At 33.8% G+C, this 17,633-nt stretch overlaps 1 long non-coding RNA gene across 1 annotated transcript; it reads left to right on the forward strand.

Moving 5' to 3' along the window:
• Positions 1-8,362: 8,362 nt before the first annotated feature.
• On the forward strand, positions 8,363-9,716 carry LOC112710796 (uncharacterized). Its single transcript, XR_003157029.3, has 2 exons — positions 8,363-9,175; positions 9,246-9,716. It is a non-coding gene; the product is annotated as an uncharacterized lncRNA (long non-coding RNA).
• Positions 9,717-17,633: the final 7,917 nt, after the last annotated feature.

Below are 17,633 nucleotides of genomic sequence, written 5' to 3' on the forward strand. Positions count from 1 at the left end.
TCTTTTATTTTTTTTTTTACTTTTTTTTCTGTTTTATTTTTTTATTTTTTTTCTCTTGTTGTCACATGTGTATTCCCTTTTTTTCTCTTTTATTATATGATTCTTGGTCCTCTTAGTTTCTAATATTGGATTTTTTGATATTTTTTGTATCTTTTAGTTTTTGTTACTATCTTCTTAATATTCTTAGTACTCTTCCAATTTTGGCAGTTAAAATATTGACAATATTAGTACTTTTTAATTTTTTGCTGTTAGAATCTTGATAATGTTAGTACTCTTCAATTTTGCAATTAGAGTTTTGGTATTTTTATTACTCACCCTGTTTTTATTGTTTTTTAGATTTTTATTTCTCTGTTGCCATGCCTTATTTAAAAACTCACTGCTAAAGTCAATAAAAATACAGTTGAAAATTCTGCTGATAGTTCAAACACTAATTTTTCGGTAGATGGTATGCACAATACTTTTCAAAGAGTATGCTATTGGATTCTCTGAATCTATACCTTGAACTTAGGTTAATTCATTAGACAATAGGGATATATTCGTAAATCCTCTTCATTAGTAAGAATTGATAAAACGTTAAGCCTACCTTAAATCTTTCTAAGTATAGAATTTTAAGTAATTTCATTGAAAAACCTTCTTATCATGTGGGTTATACTCTTTTTTATTCTCATCTAAAATATCAGGGATTTTCATGAACATCGTTCAAGTTTAAAGCGGCTACCTATATTAATAAACTTTGGTATAATTGGTATTTGCAGTATTATTCTAGGAGGTAGTGACTTTTTGAAAAAGTTGGAATTTGTTGGTTTGGCTAACTATATGCACCTCGATAGGTTAGTTATTCTTCATGCTCTGAAATTGTAATTTTTTTTGTTTTTTATTTTCTTGTTGTACATTAAAAAAAAGAATAAAGGTATGAGGTATGTTTTTTTTGGCAAATTTGGGTGTACAACAAAGTGGATATGATATAAGCTTGCTTGGCAGTGGATGCTCTCAAACTCATACCTTCTTAACTTCTTCAAGGGTGAGTTTTCAACCACTTTGGATGATTTTTGGTTCTTCTTCAACTTCCAATGTTTAATAGTGTAGATCTCGTCCTTCTTTACCTGGATTCTTGCTTGATCTAGCCGGGCATCTTCAAGGAAGTTTAAATGATGTTGACTATTATGTAGAAGAGTTATCCAAGAGTAGATGTATTGAGAACTCCTCTTCCAAAAATAAGCAACTAGATACTCGTTACGGGTCTTCCAAAAACAAAAGGGTGGTTCATAAGAAGTAGGACTTTGAGAAGAAGAAAATCACTATTTACTCTAATTAGTCTTGCTATTTTGTTTGATGACTTTATCTATAGTGAATTTATTTTTACTCCTGTTATTTTTTTCTGTTGTTGCTTTATATCTTAGAGAAGTTGTTTTTGTGGCATACTAGTTAAGTAAATATATATTTTCAGAATTAATTGATGAATGTACGAGTCATGCAGTATTTTTTCTTTTAACTTACTTGATTCTCTTATCAATTGATGAATGTACGAGTCATGGAGTATTTTTCTTTTGACTTGATTGCTCAAAGAGATCGTCTTGCACTTATTTCTCTCAATTTTGTTCATTTGTATTCAAGACTTTTGACTTGATTGGTTTTTGTCAAACTGAGATCTTGATTTAATGTCTCTTTCCAAAAGACGTGAATGCAAATAAAAAATATCTCCTGGATAAGTTTTGCGACCTAGCGGTCTTCTTATTAGAAGAGAAATGTGGTGATAAGCCTGGACTTGTTTGGAGGGATCGTCATAAATAATTAAAGTGTAGCATTCGCAGTGCATAAAAAATTCGGACAGAACTTCTCCCGCATACGGAGCGAGATATTGTAATGTAGCTAGAGAATCCACAGTTTAGCTACTATAATAGTGTATTCCATTGCTCTCCTTTCTTGTAAAGTGGTCACCACTTGAACCACAGAGGATGCTTTTTGACCAATAGCTACATAAACACATATTACATTTTGTCCTTGTTGATTGAGAATCGTATCTATAGCTACTATTGTCTTACCTATTTGACTCTCTCCAATAATTATTTCTCGCTGACCATGCCTTATGGGGATCATTGAATCAATAGTAATAAGTTCTGTTTGAAGAGGCTCATATACGGAACGTCTCAAAATAATGTCAGGAGCTTAAGATTCGATTAATCGAGATTTGAAAGATGAAATTTCTCCTCGACCACCAATTGGTTTAGCCCTTCATTTATAACACGACCCAAATAAGCCTCAATTACTGGTATATGAGCAATTCTTTCTATTGCTTTTACCGAGCTTCTCTCTTGTATAATCAAACCATCACCCATTAATACAACACCAACATTATTTGATTCCAAATTTAAAGCAATTCCTTTGGTACCCTTCTCAAATTTCACTAATTCCCCTGCTATTACTTCATCAAGACCATAAATACGAGCAATACCATCACTTACTTGAAGTACAGTACCAATATTTACAATCTTTATTTCAGTATTATATTGTTCAATACGTTTGTGGATATTTTTACTAATTTTATTTTCACGAATGGTTACCATGGGTATTTCTTAATTTAATTCTAGAAGAGAAAAATGATGCTTGTACTTTAAATTTATTAAAGAAGAAGGACTAATGCGTTATTTTATATCTTTCATTTTTCCAAATATACTAATATTAACACTAATGGTACGTAAATATAACTCGCTGTTCAAGCAACTATTCAGCGTTCCCAGAGTTCCTTGTAAGGCTTGTTGAAAAATTCGTTGTCGGACTTGATTAATCATTCGTTGTCGGACTTGAATAGTTTCATTTTTGTAATTTTCTAATTGTTCCAAAGACGTATAAATTGACTTAATTAAATTCAATTTTTTTCGTTTTATTTTAGAATTACCATTCACTCGAAACTGATCTGCTTCTGTTTCAACTTTTTTAAACGGGCCTGGACTTTTTCTAATTGTTCAAGGGCTCCTTCCAGTAGTGCTTCTGAATTTCGAATAGTCTTCAATATTCTCTATTTTCTATTATCTAATAAATCCCTTAATGAAAGTAAATTTTCTTTCCATTCATTTGAAAACGTCTATGATTTCTTCCCAAACCAAACATAAATCTTTCAATTCATTTGGCTCTCACACTCAATTACTTATGGGACAATTCTTCCTATCTTTTTTAATTAGCCTATCCTCTCTTATTTTTATTTGTATTCAAATATTTATTTGAAAGATATTGAAATTGATAACTAAGACAAGACCAAAATTTTTGGAGGACTCTTCCGACAAACAAATATTTGTTAGCAAAGTTTTTTTCTTCAAATTTCAAGAATTCTTATTATTTTATACGTAGATCATCGATTTCGCATTGTATAAATTGTATAAAAAAAAAGAGAAGTTGAAAAAAATCACTTTTTGCCCATTTTTTCGAATTGTTTGCCATAAAGGAAATTCGAGCTATCTTATCCACATGAGTGTTTTAAATCGAAAAAGATTCAAACTATCTTTTTTTCAAAGCATTTTTTTATATTAACATGGTAGTAAAAAGAATACTATACTACGTCTAGATTTGAAACTGCCTATGCCTAGCTTTGTTTTAACCATGGTAATGGTCCAAAATTGTTAGTTCATAGAGAATCAAAGTGGATTTAACAATGAATCACGAAATACTATGGTTCTTAAATTTTTTTTCTTAGTTTATTAAACCTAGAATTTTTTTCAAAAGTAATTCGTGGGATCATACAATTTTTCATATTTATATATATTAAAAAAAGGTGGAGTTGGTTCGATCCAACCTATTCTTAAAATAAACAACTCGCACATGTTCCCTTTCCAAAAAAAAAAAATAATACACCAAGCACTACACTTATATTTAATGGATTTATTACTAAAATATCGGTATTAAACCCGAAACTTCCAGCGAATGGCCAGTAACTCAAACAAAGGAAATAATTGGTTAATAATATTTAAAATTTTTTTAATAATATTTATATATTAGTGGTCGATCAAATGGATTACAAAATTTTCCATAAAAATCATATTTTTTAGCTATTTTTTTCAATTAAAAAATTTCTAGTTATTTTATTTTAATAAATAAATACTTTCTGAAAAAGATTTTCCAATAATAATAAAAAGGGTGGCATTGTGCTAAAGAGGAAAAGAATAAGGCAAGCAGTATGTTAATTTCTCAACTTTACCTTAAAAGAGTCTTTCTCTTGCGCTTAATTCTTGGACAAACGAAAAAAGAATTTTTGAGGTGAAATCAAAATAATATAATTCTAAAAAACAAGAGCAGCAAATTAAGTACACGTAAAAAGATATATGTATTTGTATTTTTCTATTTTTTAGAGTTAAACAAAAGAATTCGCAAATAAAAGTACTAATGTTACAACCAGCCCATAAATTGTTAACGCTTCCATAAACGCTAGACTAAGAAATAAAGTACCCCTTATATTTTCCTCTGCCTCTGGTTGTCGCGCAATTCCTTCTACTTCTTGCCCTGCAGCAGTGCCTTAACCAACCCTAGGTCCAATAGAAGCAAGTCATACAGCGAACCTAGCAGCAACAACGAAAGCAGCAGTAATCAGTGAATTTGTGATAAATTTTTCTCATCCAAAAAGGGAAAATGGTTAATGATACAAGCAACCAATTTTGACTTAAATTTTTTAATTAATAATAAAGATTTATTTAGCCAAAATAATTGAGAAAAAAATGAAAAAAAAAATAAAGAAAGAATATTTATTGAACTGTTGGAACTACTTTGATATTCTCTATTTTTCTATTCCCATTATTTTTGTAAATTCATACAACTTTTGTTCTTATCTTCCCTTAAAATAAAAATTTTAAACCATTCTTTTTTTTAGAGTTGTCTTGATTCAATTTCGTTAGTCTTTCATCAAGATTCAATTCATAATTACAAATGAATATAGAAGGGTTTCATTTTTTTAAATCCCTATCGATTCGACAGTAGCAGGACAAACTTGGATAACTATATTTATAGTTGATTTTTAGATAATTCATTAACATCCAATATATATTATCACATATATATGTATTTTTTCTATACCGTAAACCAATTGTTCGTATATTTAATTGGATTTGAGAAGCAATCTTTGAAATCTTTCAAAAGACTTAAAAAAAAAGAATTGTCCTTTAGCTATTATATCAGAATTTTATTATATACACCCCGATTTGACTCCTCTTTTAAATCTTAGTATTAAGTAAAGATAATTTAAAGAAAAGAATAGCTTATTTCTCAGTATCTCATATGTGTTTAATAATTATTAAAATTGGTTCTATAAATGATACGGGACTCAATAGGACCATTTTACAAATGATCTCTCATGAATTTATCGGTGATGCGCTTTTTTTTTTGTGGGAACAGATTATGATAGATCACGTCTTCTTTATCTTGATCAAATGGGTGGAATGGTTATCCCAATGTCCAAAATATTCACAATTTTCAGTATCTTATCAATGACTTTTCTTGCATTGCCAAACATGAGCGGTTTTATTGTAGAATTAATGATTTTTTTTTTGGAATACTAACCAGTCAAAAATAAATTTTAATGACAAAAATACTAATAATTTTTCTAAACACAATTGAAATTATATTAACTTTTATTTATTCATTATCCATATTACGACAGATGTTTTATGGATACAAACTTTTTAACACATCAAACTCGTATTTTTTTTATTCTGATTCGTGATAATTATTTATTTCGATTTCTATCCTTATACTCGTAATAGAAATTGATATTTATCCAGATTTTATTTTCTCATTTTTTATTGACAATGTTAAAGCTATTCTATCAATTTTTTCTAAATTTTTTTATAGCTGCATTAACCGCATTTTATATGTTTTGCATCTATTTACTTGTTTTTGAAGGATATTTCAATGTTTATTTTCAAAATTTCAATGGCAAAAAAAAATTCAATATATTCAATATCTTTGTAGGGTAAAGAAAGAAAATAAAAAGAAAAAAAGATTTTATTTAATAGATTTATTAACATTAATAAATAATGACCAGAAATATCTATTTTTTAACAAGAGGCTATGATGCACGGACACTGACACGGATAAGGGACACGACACGACACGGGACACGCCGACACATAAATTTTAAAATCTTACATGACACGATGACACGCATACATATAAAATATAAAGTATTTTTTAGATAAATCGTAATGATATTTTGATATTTAATGTCTTATTTTAATTGTATTAAGTATTTAAAATATTTTTTATTTTAATAAATAATAATATATACTATATCTAAATTTATTTTAAGAATATATGTTAAGAATAAGACTGGACATGCTAACACGTGATGGTATTTAGGTGTGTCCAAACGTGTCAGGAGAAGAATTTTTTATTTTTTTATTAAGACACGGTCAGACACAACAGACACGCGTATTGGATGGGTGTCGGTGAGTGTCGTGTCCTAAATGTGTCTGACACGCGGACATGACAACTCAACGAAGTGTCCATCCTTCATATACAAGAGGGCATATTTCCATAGATTTAATCAAAATGTCAAAAGCATAACATGTCTTCTTATTGATATTACTCATTTTGATACTAAAAAGCCTTCTCCTTTTTATCCTCATGAATCTACCAATACTATATTTTTTTCATGTTTATATCAGCATTATTTATTCTGTTGGTTGGAGTAATAGGAATCTCTTCTAGCTAAGAAAAAATAAATTTGGATATATTATGCAATGTGTTAATCTCTTGTATAGACCTGTTGCATCAAAATCTTTTAAATTCTTTCGATCGGTTTAAATTTTTGACAAATGAAATTTTTTTGGTAAGTCTGTCTTTTTTCGAAATATTTATAGTGTCTTTTATCTATAAACCCATTTATTCAGTTTTACAAAATTTGAACTTAAAAAATATATTTTAAAAAAAAAATGTTCGTATATAATAAAAGTATATAAACTGGAATTAATTCCAATTTCCACATGATGAAAAAAAAAGTAAAATGTTTTAACAAGAAAAAAGTCCTATTTGACTACTCTACACTGCTAGCATCAGAAAATAGAATAATCAGGATTCTCGAGTAACCAGTTGAGCCGCTAAAATAACTATAGTGGTAATAAATTCCGTCAATAAAATGAGTCCTATAGAGAGTCAATCTATTCCGAATCTCCAATAAAAAAAATAATCAATTTATAATTTCTGTTAGTTGGATTAATCGATCATCGAATTGAAAATGATAACAAAATTCATAAGCTGTTATCAGTAGATCGATTAAACATATGCAAATTGTATACCACTTATTTACCTTATTTCTTTGATGGAGAAATAAGAATATTAAAGAACTTCCAGCTATTGATAAAAGTACAACTATTGTTAACCAAGAAAACTAATTCGTGATAAAAATAAGATACACTTGGGCAAGAAAAATTCGCGCTCAAAATAGAAAGATATTTCTATTATCTTTCTATTTTGAGTGTATATTTTTTCCAGTAAAAAATGTATTCTCGTGGTGTTTTTGTTTTTTGAAAAAAAGAAAGGGGCAGTCACAATAAGCTAGACTCATGCTTCGAATTGTTTCTTGCCACAAATAAACTCAAACACTTAAAAAATCTGTAGGACAGGCGGATTCACACCTCTTACAACCGACATAGTCCTCTGTTCTTGGGGTAGAGGTTCTAACCAGGGATCACATAGATCCCAAAAACGCATAGTTTCTCCCCCAAAAATTACTTCTCCGATCAGAGAATGCATTAAATATTTACCTAAATCGATAGGTCCCTGAGCAGATCCTACATTAATCCCAAGACGTTGGTCTCTAACTAAAAAAGTAAATGCTTGAGTTTGAGAAGCTTCTGGACTAATGGGCCCATAAAATTCACTCGAATAAGCGGTATTATTAAACTAGACAAAGCAACAAGCAATAAATGTAAGACCCAGAACTTTTGAAAAGTCTTATTATGATCAAGTCTTAAATCATATAGTTATTTATAGTCTTAATTTTAGAAAATTATTTTATTAAAGATCATTAAGGCAAGTTTTGATTTATTGAGTGTGAGATGAGTTATGAGTATTATCCAATTTTATAATTATTGGATTAAATAAGTAATATTTTAAATATTAATACTGCTATTTTGAAAAATAAAGAAATTAAGTATATTATTTCTAATTATTTGATTTGGATATTTTATTGAAAAATAATTTGTAAAATTGATGAGAAAATAGTATTTTCTATATACAATTAGTGTTGGATTTAATTTGAGTTTCAATTACTATATTATTCCCAATTTCATCTGAAATTACTAAAATTCCCTTAACCCTAATTTTCAAAAAAAATATGAAACCCTAAAACCCTAACCCAGTACCCGTTTCCCCCATGACCCAGCAGCTGCGCCCTACCCATCTCCCTTTCCTCCTCTCATTAATGCAACAGACACAGAAATAAACGAAGAAAGAAAGGGATTAGGAGGAAGAAGCGCTTAGGGAAGAGAAGGGGGACGGCGCCGGCGGGCATCACTGCCGCCACGCCGTGATGTCGCCGTTATAGGGGAAGAAGAGCTTGGTACCTCCGAACGGAGAAGGAAGGGAGAGGAAGGATTTGTTCACACCGTAACCACGCGGTTGCTGCGGCCTAACCGCATCGCCGCCGATCCGTGAAGCTGCCGCCGAATTGCCGCGCGAGAGGAGCCATGCCGTTGCCGCCATTGCCGTCCTGTCCCTGGAGCCATGAGTCGCGCCTCTGTTACCGAGCCAGAGTAGCTCATCCTTGCTGAGTTGCCGCCACCACTGATGGAGTTTGTTGCCGCCATCTTGCCTCTGTCGGCGAGCACGAAGAGAGAAGGAAATGGGAGTTTGCACAGTAGAGAGAGGGAGAGCACGACAGGGGAGACCATCACCGCCTGGGTCACCGTCGCTGGGCCTCCTTGCCGTCGCCACAGAAGCTGCCTTTGCCGGTGCAGTTAGAGGCTCGAACTGAGGAAGAAGGCGCACGGGGGAGCCTGCGGAAAGGGTGAGACACGATGGTGGTGGGTTGTTCCTACCGCCGTCAAGCCTCGGATAGCACCGCCGAAGCTCCGGCCATCACCGTCGTTGAGGAAGCTCACCGGAGTTGTTGGAGGCCGCCGCCACTATGTCTGGTTCTGTGTTGACTCGCGCCACCAGGAAACGCCATTACTGTCGCCGGAAAATACTGCCGGTAAGTGCTTAAATCCGGTTTCTGTTCTTTTGAACTCTGGAAAGAGTATTGACACTGCATGGTTGTACAGCTGCTATTATCGGAGATTTGGGCCGTCGCCATCACTCAAAAATTTATTGACGGAGCTGCTGCCGGGCCGGTTGGGAGTTGCATCTGTTTCATTTTGTTAATTCAGTGAGTTTCTGTTTCGAAAGCCTTGCGTTAGTGTTCGATTACGTGTAATAAAGTATTTGCAATGCTAATAGCTTTAGGAGTTAGAATCTGGTTTGCTTGTGCCGTTCGTAGCTGTTTCTACTTTTGAGAGAGCAAGCAGAGCCGAGGTTTTGGTTGTCAGTGATTTTGGGTTGATATGAAAAGAACTCTATGAGGCGTTTGAGCTATGGTTTTGCGTTTTGAGGTAGGGGCGCTTTCCGAAAACTATATTTTATATATTGGAATTATTACATATGGATACTGATGTGAGACAATGTATTTTGTGATTGTATCAGCCTTATGTATTGTTTGATTGTCTCGAACGATTATGAATGTTTGTTTCGTTGGATTGTTGTGCGGCTTTGTGAAACGGAATGTTTTTCAAGTAGATTCTTTTAAAGATTTGAGATCGAGTTTAATCCATTGAGAATCGATTTGAGTTGAGTTAATTTTCTTGATAATGTAAAAAATAGAATACACCTTTGGATTTAGCCTGGTTTACTTTAATTGACTTGGTTTGATAAATGAATTGTCACTGAACCGTTTCTTTAAAGCTTTGGAAATGAGTTTAATCGGCTGATAATGAATTAATTTTGAAACAATTTCCTTGAAATATGAAAATGAGTGACTGTTGGATTTAGCTTACTTTTGAACTGGTTTTTGGATCTGGACTGTTGAAAAGGATTATGGAACGGTTTAGTTGGGACCCGAACCGGGTGGCAAAGTCCAAGTTTTAGGGGAGGTGCTACCAAAATTCCGGTAGAACTCGGGACTTTATTGAAAGGTTGTCTGAAAAAATTATGAGTTAAAAACTTCTACTATTTTATTTGAATTATCAAGAAAAGGATGATTCATGCTTTTGAAATGAATTATTAAAGAGAAAATTGTGATTTAGTCTTGTTTCTTAAGAAAAGCATTGTATCTCTTTGGGGGAAAGTTATTTAGATGAAACTTATGTTTTAAAGCTGTTTTAAATGTGAAAAGGGCTAAGTATTTGAATTTGATTGGAGGGTTTCAATTAGAGGAGTTTCAGTGAATTTGAAAGAACTTAAACGCCTATTGACAAGTTTCATTTTAAAATGTTTTGGGAAAAGTTTTAAGTACTCTTTGAATTCTAAATCATTGTAAGACTAAAACAATTTCCGAGCAGTTTGAAACACTTTTAGAATTTATCATCGGATTGAAGCTGGTTTTGTTTAAGTGAAGGAAATGGCTTTGAAAGGAGTAATTGATTACATGACTCGGTTTGACTTAGACCCTATTTTATTATTCAAATCAGGAAGACAAGGTCTTAATGATTTTAAGTGAATTTGAGGAAAATGAGTTATGTTATTCTCCCCTAAAGGCTTGAGCTTTGCCGAGGAACTTTTGATATAAAATCTCGTCGTCGGATGGATGATTTTGATTATTTCCAAAATAAATCCTTAATCTCCATGGTTTTGAAAGTTTTGGAAAAAGGATGCCCAGAGTGGCTTTGTTTTAAAAAGGGAACTTACCTTGAGAAAAAGGGGCTTATGAGTCTGAGATGATTTGAGAAATGAAAACTTTAAAGCCAAGGCTGAAAAGAGTTAAAATTTGATTTCAAAGTGAAATAAATTGAGAAAAGGTGATTTATGGCTTAAATGCCGATTTTATGAATTTGATGATGTTGAATGGTGGAAGTGCTATTTTGTTATGAGCCGGAATGGCTGTGTATGATAATAAATCATGGCTGATTACGAAATGTGTTATGAGCCAGATGGCTTACTATGAATTATGAATTTAAGCCGGATGGCTGAGATGAATGTTGATTCATGGCTGAGAATGAATGCATATATGCTGAAATATTGATAATTGTGATTTACAATTCTACTATCGGAGACATGAGTTTCCCTGGAAGAAAGCAGTGGCTAGCCACCACATGCTCCAGGTGGAGACTCGAGACTCTGCTGACCCTATGTCGTAAGTGTGGTCGGGTACTGTGAAAGTCCTGGATGAGCTCGTCCCCGTGAATATACACTAGTAAGTGTTTTGGATATGGATTATGATTATGATCATGATGATGATCGATAATAACTCGAGTTGGGGATGCACGACAGAGGGACAGTCCAATGGTTAGCTATCAGGACTTGTCGGGTTGGCTTTATAACCGACAGATGATATCATCAGCCACCAGGACAGACATGCATCATATGTATCTATGTGACATTATTTGGGTGTGCATATTGTACTTGGTTTGCCTTTATGATTACTTGTGATTAACTGCTAATTGTTCTACTTGCTGTAACTGTTTGTTTGTGCTTGAACCTTCTTACTTCTGTTTGCGACTGAAACTCTGTTAGATTGTGGTGGATTGGCTACTGTTGGATTGTTTGGGCCTAGGGCCGTGATTGATATGAGATGGACCGATGGTTGGTTTCGGTTTTGTGTTTCTGATTTTGAAAAGTATGAAAGGCTAATTTGGTTCAGCATAGATAAACCTTTTTGAAAGGCCTTTGAGTTTTTGAGAATTGAATAGTTTCTCTTTCAAAAAAGATTTCAGGCTTTACTTTTATTGTAAATCGTTGTTTTTGAAAAAGAGGCATAAGACGGTTATTAATCACTGGTATGGTTTGCCTTCACGTATCCTATTACAGTAATTCCTAAAAACCCTCTACTGAGAACCTTTTCGAGGATGATTTTCTCATCCCCCTACACTTTTTCCCCTTTTAGGATATGGACGCTGAAGTAATGAAGAGCTTATTTAATTGTTGTTGAGATGCTCTGTATTGCTTTAGTTATTGTTTATTGTTCCCTCACCTTTATCTTTATACATTCTGTAAGAGGGATAGGAATGGTTTTGGTTAATGCTTGTAATATTATTTAATATATATGTACATATGTATGTACTCCTTGTGAGTTTTTGTAAGTTGTATTATATGCGTATGGATGTACGTTACATAACAAAAGTATTTTTGGAGTGGTATTGCGCTTTTAAAGTTTTAAACAGGCTCATATTTTAGTATTAAATAGTATAAAAGTCGTCGTAATGTCCGAACTATCAGAGTCACGCAGTCGGAAGCGTGAGCTTTGATAGATAGGGTGTTACAATAAAGCTAAAAATAGATGAAGCACATGAACTATAAGACAAATAAGCTTCTCCAGACCATACAAGTACACGTCGAGCCCACGCAAAAAATTTGGTTAAAATATGTCAAATTCCACTAAATATACAAATCGAACCCGACCATACATGCCCCCACATTTTATCTCAGCTTTGTCTACGAGCAAGGAAGCTATAAGTAATACAACAAGGAATCTCATGGGGAGTTCGATCCTGCCTCAGAATGAACGCTGGCGGCATGCCTTACACATGCAAGTTGGATGGGAAGTGGCATTTCCAGTGATGGACGGATGAGTAACGCGTAAGAACCTACCCTTGGAAGGGAAACAACAGTTGGAAATGGCTACTAATTTCCCGTATGCTAAGGAGCAAAAGGAGGAATCTGCCCGAGGAGGGGCTCGCGTCTGATTAGCTAGTTGGTGAGGCAATAGCTTACTAAGCTGATGATCAGTAGCTGGTCCGAGAGGATGATCAGGCACACTGAGACACGGCCCAGACTCATACGGGAGGAAATAGTGGAGAATTTTTCGCAATGGACGAAAGCCTAACGGAGCAATGCTGCATGGAGGTAGAAGGCCTACGGGTCATGAACTTCTTTTTCCGGAGAAGAAGCAATGACAGTATCTAGGGAATAAGCATCGGCTAACTCTGTGCCAACAGTCGCGGTAAGACAGAGGATGCAAGCGTTATCTAGAATGATTAGGCATAAAGCGTCTGTAGGTGGCTTTTAAGTTCGTCGTTAAATCCCAGAGCTCAACCCTGGACAGGCGATGGAAACTACCAAGCTGGAGTACGGTAGGGCAGAGAAAATTTCCAGTAGAGCGGTGAAATGCGTAGAGATCGGAAAGAAGACCAACGGCGAAAGTACTTTGCTGGGCCGACACTGACATTGAGAGACGAAAGCTAGGGGAGTGAATGGGATTAGACACCCCAGTAGTCCTAGCCGTAAACGATGGATACTAGGCGTTGCACGTATTGACCCGTGCAATACTATAGCTAATGCGTTAAATATCCTACCTGGGGAATACATTCGCAAGAATGAAACTCAAAGGAGACAGGGGCCCGCACAAGCGATAGAGCATGTGGTTTAATTCGATGCAAAGCAAAGAACCTTACCAGGGATTGACATGCCACGAATCCTCTTGAAAGAGATGGGTGCATTTGGGAATGCGGACACAGGTAGTGCATGGCTGTCGTCAGGTCGTGCCGTAAGGTGTTGGGTTAAGTCCCGCAACGAGCGCAACCTTTGTGCTTGGTTGCCAACATGAAGTTTGGAACCCTGAGCAGACTGCCGGAGGAAGGTAAGGATAACGTCAAGTCATCAAGCCCCTTATGCCTTGGGTGACACACATGTTACAATGGCTGGGACAAAGGATCGCGATCCCACGAAGGTGAGCTAACTCCAAAAATCTATCCTCGGTTTGGATTGTAGGCTGCAACCCACCTGCATGAAGCCAGAATCACTAGTAATCACTGGTCAGCCATACGGCGGTGAATTCGTTCCCAGGCCTTGTGCACGTCGCCCGCCACACTTATAAGTTTGAATAAAAGTGATTTTATAGAATTGATTTTGGGTAGAAGTGAGTTTGTGTCAACATAGTTTATTTTTGGTAACTCTTAGGGGTGGCAAATGGGGAAGACCGCCCCGCCCCGCCATCTAGCAGGATGGCCCGCTCCGTCCTGCCTAGTGAAGCTGTCTTGAATTTCTCCCCCGCCCCGCTTAACGGTGGATTGGCCACCAAACCAGCCAATTTTTTTTATAAACTATTAAATATTAAACAATATATATATATAATTTTCCAACCATTTCAATAAATTTATAATTTCTAAAGACATAAAAAATTATAATTTCTAAATTCACAAACATTAAAGTCTTTATAACTATAAATATATAATAAACATAATTATAAACCAAGTTTTTTGAAATAAAATAATAAAACCAACATTGTTCAAAGCAAAACAAACATTTCCAAAACATATAATTAAATATCTTCAAGTTTATAATCAATCAAACATAAAACATAATTCAAAATATAACTTAGAACATCTTCAATTATCATCTTCATCTTCTTGTAGATCAATAGCATCATAGAAATTTGTAAAAAAAGACCCTACCAAAAATAAGTCTGGCCCGGCAGAGAAGCCCGTCCCGCCCCACCGAAGCCCACGAATTAGGCAATGCGGGTTAGGTGGGATTTTAAGGTTCGCAGTCTCAAATTTTCAGCCCAATCCGCCTTTTTGGCAGGTTACATGGGTCGCACCAGCGAATTTTGGCCCGTTTGCCACTCCTAGTAACTCTATACTAAAATTAATTTTGATAAAATAAATATTGTTTGAATAATATTAGTTAAAATCACGTTTAAATAGATAATTACAAGAAAAGATATACCATTAAATTATACTGCTTATTTTACTAAACTAATGAAAATATTGAAAGAATTCAAGACTTTAAGACCACTGCCACTTTGCATGTGCCTTGGTGAGTTTGTGTAATTTTGAAATTGCTAAAAGGTACTAGAGAGATATATATGTAGCATGCATTTTACACAATATAAATCTTGACAAAATACCGTTACAATGTAGCCCCTTAACATTGAGTTCTACATAAACAAGTTCTTTAATGAAATTTTGTCGAACATGTGATTTGCTTCTATTATTCGATCACACTTAGATTGTAGCAAACTTTGATTTAGGTAGGTGTTATGAAAAGGTATCATACTACAAGTCATTGATGAAATGATAGTGGGGTTGTTTGATCTTTGAAAGGGAATTAAGTTGGTGATGAAAGGTCAAGATTCAAACCTAGAAATCAAAAGAGATAGAAATAAATAAATTAATTAGTATTATGTAAAAAAATTAACATAAATGAATATTAAGTAATATATCACTATTACTTTATGCGGAGAGTTAGTGTTGGTCTAGAATTTCACAAAATAGAATATCTTTGTTGTAAGTATAGCTCAAATCAACAATAAACTCCCACCATCAAAGTTTAATTTTCAAATACAAATAATCTAGAGTAATTAAATCTCGGGTCGTCTCCCTCAGACGATGCAATTAATATGTCACACTCTTGGTTATGAGGAAAAAAGGGGGGTTGGAGTATAGGAACGAAAAATTAAAGGAACTAAGAAATGACCAAAAAGGGAATTAATGCAATAAAAAGGGAAATAAGGTCAAAATTAGTGAAAATGCTATAAATGCATAAAAAATTCTTGACTTGGGAATGAGAATTAAGGAATCTTATCATCGCCGTAACCACAACTATGGTAACTATGATGAGTCAATCTCACTTCGTCAACCCCTAACATCAAGAAGTAAGTCAAGCAAGCATAATTGATCTTAATTCATGAGTCCTAGCTAACTTACTAATTTCTTAGTAAAAAGCTAGCATCAATGGAAACAAGAATCAACTAACTACCCAAAAATTACCACTAAATCTCGGACATTATGACTCTAGTATTCTAAGAACTCATTTTCCAAGTCAAGGTGTGAAAAGCTACTCAAAATTACCAAGTGATATTTTCACAAATACTTGGTGGGTATAAAACCAAAACATAGAAAATTATAAAAGAAAATAAAAAATATAACTAAACTATTTACAAAAGCAACAATAAATATTCAATCAAGCATATAGAAATCATAACGCATCAAATTCATAAGCAAAAAATTCAAGAAATCAAAATTGCATATATTAACAAAATACTTGAACCATAAGACAAAGTAGAAAGAGTAGTGAAATTAAAGAGGAAATTAAAAAGTATTTACAATAAAGATGAGTAAAATCCAAGATCAAAAGCAAAACTATAAAATGCTATAATGAGATTTTAGTAAACCCTAAGAGAGAATTTTCTATCTACACTACTCTTACTCCTAATGCATTTTCTACCTAAAAGAAAAGTGTCCTAAAACTAATCTAACCTAATTCAACCTAATGCTTTGATATGTGATGTTGTCCCCTTCATATAGGCTTCAAAATCAGCTTCAGCACCTTAAAATTGGGCTAAAAGGCCCCCAAAATCGCAAGCCACGTGCCTCATTAATGAAGTCACGTGCTGGTATCTGTGCGTACGCACACTTGCTATTTCGCCACTTGTGCGTACGCACGGGAGGTTGTGCGTATGCACACCTCTGATTTCTGTACTTGTGCGCACGCACAGATGGTTGTGCATACGTACACTTCAGTGTGTGCTTCTCCTTTGTTTTCTTCATGTGTTCTCCCTTTATACATGCTTCCTCCCACTTTTGCCTGGCCATTCATGCCTAATTGACCTGAAATCACTTAACAACACATCATGACATCGAATAAAATAAAAGTGGAATCAAATTGCTCAATTTAAGCACAAAAATACATGTTTCACATTTAAGTCTAATTTAGGGATAAAACACAAAAGTATGCTATTTTGGTGATTAAGTGTGAGTTTATATGATGAAATCCGTCCAATTCAAGTAAAAAATTATCATCAAATTTGGACTCATCATTACTCTCTAAAGTTGCCCACAACCAACTTTGTCCACAAATCAAAGCTTCAATTATGCTTTCTTTGAACTTTCCGCAACGAGAAAAAATTATTCGACCACTTGTACTTAAAGCAGATTCAAAAGCAACAGTAGATACCGGAATGACGTATATATCCTTGGCTATTTTTGCAAGAACTTTAAATTTTATTTGATTGTTCTTCTACCATTTCAAAACATTAAAGTTAGGATCATTTGGAGGATGAATTTTCTCCTCAAGATAATGATCAAACTCAACATTTACATATGAACTCCTTGTCATTTTTCTTTTTTTAAGATACATCATATAATCATCATTCCCAAATAGGCTTATATTTTCACTTTCATCAACTTTTTTTGTACCAACATGTGACACATCAAAACTCATTTTTTGATTGTATTCATTAACTAACTCATTACACAACTGATGAATTCTGTCAACTTGCTTGGAACATTCTGTTGGATCTAGATACATTTTTTCAAATTGAAACTTATATTAACTCCAACCATCTTGTACCTATGATCTAAAACAGCAGCAACACCCATAATGGCATGAATCTTATCCCAATACTTCTCAAAAAAAATTTTCATGTTAGATGCCATATTAGCAATTAAAAAATTACTCGAAAGTTGTCATTCATCTAATAAGAATTTTATTTTACAAACCAGAATAAAGTAAAGATTGGC

This window comes from Arachis hypogaea, chromosome 9, assembly GCF_003086295.3.
Source record: "Arachis hypogaea cultivar Tifrunner chromosome 9, arahy.Tifrunner.gnm2.J5K5, whole genome shotgun sequence".
NCBI lineage: Eukaryota > Viridiplantae > Streptophyta > Magnoliopsida > Fabales > Fabaceae > Arachis > Arachis hypogaea.